The sequence below is a fragment of the Lontra canadensis genome, unplaced genomic scaffold (assembly GCF_010015895.1).
Source record: "Lontra canadensis isolate GAN:19392208 unplaced genomic scaffold, GSC_riverotter_1.0 scaffold131, whole genome shotgun sequence".
Classification (NCBI taxonomy): Eukaryota; Metazoa; Chordata; class Mammalia; order Carnivora; family Mustelidae; genus Lontra; species Lontra canadensis.
The window spans coordinates 223528-229641 of NW_022631125.1; positions in this window are offsets into that span (position 1 = coordinate 223528).

Consider the following 6114-nt stretch of genomic DNA (forward strand, 5'->3'; position numbering starts at 1 on the left):
AGTGAACATTTAAATGGCTTCCAGTTTCGGGCTATTATGAATAGTAAGCAAATGAATGTTCTCTCTTTTTATTTTTTGAAGATTATTTATTTTAGAGAGAGAGCACAATGAGGGGGAGGGGGAAGGGAGAGGGAGAGATTGGGAGAGAAACAGACTCTGCCCCTGCCCCCCCCCCCCCCCCCCCCCGCCCTGAGCCTGGAGCCCAACATGGGACTTGATCCCACAACCCTAAGATCACCACCTGAGCTGAAATCAGCTGAGCCACTCAAGTGCCCCAGTGAGCAAACAAATGTTATGAACATTTCATACTTGTATTCGGGTACATGTAAGCGCATATTCATATCATATTTATTCCAAGGAATGGAACTGCTGGGTCATAGGGCCTGTATATCTTCAACTTTAATAGATTAGGCAAGGTTTAAAAAAAATCATTGTACCAATTTATGCTCCTACCAGCATGTTACAAGCGTTTTAGTCAATTCACACCCTTGCCTACAGTTGGTATGGTCAGACCTTTTAACTTTTGCCCCTCTGGTGGTGTGTTGTGGCGTCTGATGGTTTCTTCAAGTTTTCATTTCCCTAACACTAATGAGGTTGAGTGTCTTATCTATTTACCGGACTTTTGTATTTCCTCTTCTGTAAAGTATCTGTTCACATCTGTTGCCCATTTTTCTATCAGGCAGACTTTTTCTTATTGATTTGTAGGAATAATTTATATAGTTTGGATACAACTTACCTTTTATCTTTCCAGTTTTTGGCTTGTATTTTCATTTACTTTATGTTTTTTTAATTGACTTTACTTTTTAGAAGAGTTTGAGATTTAGAGGAAAATTGAAATATTTGAGAGTTCCCAGATACCTCACACGCCGTTTTCTCTATTATTAACATCTTACATTAGTATTGCACCTTTGTCACAATGAATGAACCAATGTTGATCTATTACTAAGGAGAGTCCATACTCTCTTCAGATTTCCCTTTTCTGTTGCAGGATCCCATCCCGGAACGCACAATTATGTTTAGTTGTCACGTCTCCTTGAGCTCTCTTGGCTGTGACAGTTTCTCAGACTGTTCTTGTTTTTGATGAACTTGACAGCTTTGAGGAGTGCTTTGTAGTATCTAAATGTGATGTCTGTCCGATCAGGAGGGGGCCCCTAGATGTAGGGTGACGATTGGGTGGAAGCCGGTGGTGTGGGCGGTGGAAAGATGTACCTGAGGCAGAATAAAGGAAACAGAAGTTTATTGAACACACTGCCAGAGAGCCGTGGGCAGGACAGCTGGGGAGAGACTGTCTGCAATGGGGCAATGGGTGGGGCTGTTTTTAAAGCAGGAAGGTGAGGATGTAGAGCAACGCATGGAATTCTTCCTTTTCTGGTAAGTGTGCCTGGTTGTAAGTAGCCCACTGGTCAGTTAGGGCCTATGGGTATCTTGAGGTGGGTCGCCTGATGGGCCTGTCTGGATTCGGCAAGGGGGTTGCTGTGGGCACTTTCCACATCCCATTGCTCAAGCCCGTTTGCTTAAAAGCTCCCTCTATATACTTCTCATCGGTTATTTTGTAGGATGTCCCTCGATTGGGATTTGTCTGATGTTTTTCTCATGATTAGACTGGGGTTATGGGTTTGGGGAGGTAGGCCATAGAGTAAAGTGCTGTTCTTATCACATAATATCAAGACTACACAATATTGACATCGTTTGTCACTAGTGACATTGGCCTTGATCATCTGGCTGAGGTCGTGTTTGTCAGTTTTCTCCACTGTAGAGTTACTCTTCCCTCACCGCCCCCCCCCAACTTCTCCATTCTGTATATGGCATCTTTTGAAAAGAAATTCTTTTTTTTTTAAGTTTTTTTTTTTTTTTAAGATTTTATTTATTTACTTGAGAAAGAGCACAAGCAGGGGAGCAGCAGAGGGAGAGGGAGAAGCAGGCTCCCTACTCAGCAGGAAGCCCGATGCAGGACTCAATCCCAGGACCTCAGGATCACGACCTTGAGCCAAAGTGAGACGCTTAACCGATTGAGCCACCCAGGTGCTCCTTTTAGTAAGTTGTGTTTTTTTTTTTTTTTAATATAAACAATCCCTACACCCATTGTGGGGCTCGAACTCATGACTCCAAGATGAAGAATCGCACCCTCTTCCAACTGAGACAGCCAGGCACCCTTAAAAAGAAATTCTTAATCTTTTTTTTAAAAGCATTTCATTTATTTATTTGACAGAGAGAGATCACAAGTAGGCAGAGAGGCAGGCAGAAGCAGGCTCCCCGCTGAGCAGAGAGCTGGACCCAAGGCTCCATCCCAGGACCCTGGGATCATGACTTGAGTTGAAGGCAGAGGCTTTAAACCACTGAGCCACCCAGGTGCCCCAGAAATTCTTAATCTTAATTGAGAGGCTGCTGCCTGGGCTGGGGGCGTGGCATGATCTTGACCTCCACAGAGCTCCCTGATGGCTGATTGGTGGGGACCAAGCCATCTCAGTGCTGCCTCTGGGATTACTCAGAATTTACTGCTGGAATTCATGGGGTGAGGGGAGGGGGGTAAAATTAGGGAAAAAAACAGAACTGTGTATTCTTTCAAATCTTGTCTCTGGACCTCTCCTCTTAAAACTCAAGAGCCAAGAATTTGACAACATTGTTTCCTACTTCTTTGAGAATCTCCCCACGGGGCAGTGAATGACAGGAGTCTTGGCTATTTGGTTAGGGAGGAGAGGTGTGAGGAAGGTGGAGAAGGAGGCTTCTTTTAAGCTAAATGTGGGTCATTAGTTCATATATTATCCCGCCACACACATATCCACCTCTAAATGCTTCCATGAGAAAGTTAACCACACTCACATCACTGATTGTTTGCTGAGCGCTAAAGATCCGAATCAGGAGGGCTACATACAAGAAGCAGAATTGAGGACAATTCAAAACGTGACCTTGAGTACACATGCCCTTCCCCAGGTTTCAATACTCTCAATCTATGAAACAAAGAGAAAGCTTCCTACAATGTTTATCTTGCTGAATTCCAAGGCTATAAGGAGCAGTGATGCCCCTTGGAGACCTCCGAGGAAAGGGGGGGGGTTAGATTTAAAGGCTAAGATAATCACCCCTAGCTCAAAAAAGGGCCCTGTCTCAAGACACAGAGTATAGAAGAGACTTTGAGGTTTTCTTGTGGGGAGGGGAAAAAAGAGGGATTTTATGTTCCATCTATAGTATTTTTGGTCTTCTTCAATTTAAAGGAAATAAGAATGTTCTAGAACTCTTTCAAGAATAGAAAAATCCACTCCATTTCCTGTTTCTTTAGGCTGGATGAAATGGTGGGAGGTCTGCTCCACTTTTAGCTGATTATGCCCCAAATAAGGTTTATTTAGACAAACTCAGGGCCTTTGGTTTAGAATCTGTTTTAGGATATGCAGCAAGATGGACGAAAAATAAAATTTTAGTTGATATAAAGAGAAATGACTCCATCTTTCTTAAAAATGAATTTCTAAAAAAATTATTAAATTTTTATTGACCCGCCCCCCCCAAGCCAGTCATTTCAGAGTTGAGGCTACTTTAGACTTTTCTGGTAATCTAATAATTTCACATTCCTAATGGAAAATTATCTCTTCCCCTTTCAGATTTTTTTTTTTTTTAAAGAATTTTATTTGACAGAGAGAGACACAGCAAGGGAGGGAACACAAGCAGGGGGAGTGGGAGAGGGAGAAGCAGGCTCCCCACTGAGCGGGGAGCCCAATGCGAGGTTCCATCCCAGGATCCTGGGATCATGACCCGAGCCGGAGGCTTAAGCACTGAGCCACCCAGGTGCCCCACCCCCCTTTTTAAAAATATTTATTTCCCTTTCAGATTTCTTTAAAGTCACATTTGTACAGAGACACCTGGCTGGTTCAGTCGGAAGAGCAGGCAACTCTTGATCTCGTGGTTGTGAGTTCGAGCCCCACATTGGGTGTAGAGATTACTTAAATTAAAACTTACGAAAAAGTCACATTTGTGCAAATTCTCCTTTGAAAGAATGCAAATTTGAGAGTCAAGAGTTTTCTGAAGTTGAATGAGGAGATCCAGATTCCATTCCATAAATTGAGAGTGGCTTTGGTAAGAATAGTGCATTCTAGAAAGTTCAAAACTGAGTATTTGGGGAGTGTTCTTGTAAGGACCTATTTAGAAACTGTCCCTGCTCCCCTTCCCCCAGGGGATTTACTTGGAGACAAGTCCCGGAAACCAGCTTTAGGTAACAAAGCCCAGATACAAAGATGGGTCAGGCCAGGTGGAGACATCTGATCAGTGGGGGGATGCATACTGTCACCCTGGTTACCAAGGAGTATGGGCCCCGCCCTTTGGGAGCCTTTTGGGCTCCAATCCCAATCAAGGTGTAATAGGCTGGTTCAAATGTCTACTAGGGTAAATTGTAACTCAACTGGTCACCTAGCATCACTGTGGAGTTTCCTGTGTGTGTTACAATCTCATTGGCCACCTGTGCGTGGCCAGGCCCGACCGCATGGCCTTTGCCCTTAAAAGCTAGACTGTGAAACAGAGAAGGGTCGCCCTCTCTTGTAAGAGGTGCGGCCCCGAACGTTCAGTTAGATTCTTGATGCTTGGCAGGAAATAAAGCTTTGCTTGACCTTCGCTTCGTATCAGTCTCGCTCCTTTAATCACGGACCCATTATTGGGGCATAACATTCTGATTCCTGTTTTGAGTTGGGCAAGTTTTTCCTGGCATAGGACTGCTACCTGAGAAACTCCTGGGATCACTGCTTTCAAGCCATCTCTTATTTTCTCCTTCAATTCATCCTAAGAAGAAAATGGAGATCAGAAACTATGTAAACAGTAGGGCACCCCCCCCACCCCGACCCAACAAGTCTGTCTTGGCATTTGTGCACTTTACAAAGCTCAAAACCTTCATTGGCTCCCCATTTCCTGTCAGTTGATGTGTAGTTCTTTTATTTAACATTTAACATTCTCAATAAACATGTCCCTAATTGAACATTTTAGCCCTATGTGCCCCTCCCCCATATGATCTCTTCTTTGGTTAAATTTAACAGTTACTGTTCAACCTCAGGCTTTCTCCATGGTGCACCTTACAGTTTTTGCTTACCTGCCAGAACCACCCCTTCTCTTATACCTGCATATTGAAACCATGAACATCTTTCAAGGTCTTGGGCGGGGGCATCCTTTTCTGATCTTAGATGCTACGCAGTGTCACTTCTTGCTTAATATCATAGGCAAAAAACTTGTGTCTGATGTGGGAGACAATGGCAGAAGGAAATGTAGATAAAATTAAAGGTCCTTATAACCTGCAGCCTATGGACAAATACTTGAGGCAGGCCAAGTGTAACGTTCCTCCAGGAAGCTCCCTACTGTCTTAATGTTAATGCCTTGCTAAAGGGGAAAACTACCTTAGCTTGACAATAGAAAGGCCTTCAGTATCCTGTGAGTCTTCTTTTGCATATGAAAATCCTTTTTGGAATTTCCCATCTCTTTACCTCCCCCAACTTCATAGTATGTAATCGGTTGCTCCTCACAATCCCAGGGCAGCTGCTCTTTCTCCCGACCAGTCCTGTTTGGTGCTTCAATAAAAGCACCTTTTTGCACCAAAGAGGTCTCACGAATTCTTTCTCGGCCACGGTTCTGGACCCCAACAATGCTAGTCCAAAAACACATGATGAGCACTGGTTATTATATGTAAGTGATGAATCACTGAATCCTATTTCCAGAAACCAATGTTGCACTGTATGTTAACTAAAATTTAAATTTAAGAAAATGTTATAGGCAAAAAACCCTTGAAAGTCAGAAGAGAAGATCTAAATAGGAGGTCTAGTCCTCACCTATCACTGAGCAAATGGATGAAGGAAGTAATTAATGTTCTTGTTCTGTCACTCCTGGTGGATAGGAGAGTCTTAGGAGATAGGGTTACCAGATTTAGCAAATCAAGATATAGGACGCCCAGTCACATGTGAATTTCAGATGAACCACGAATACTTTTTAAGTATAAGCATGCCCCATGAAATATTCACGACATATTTATACCAAAAAGCATTCGCGGTTCATCTGAAATTCAAATTTACCTAGGCGTCTTGTATTTTATCTGGCACTCCTGCTTGGAGAGCAGGTCCTCCCGGAGGCGCCAGGCTTCTACCCAGCAGGTGC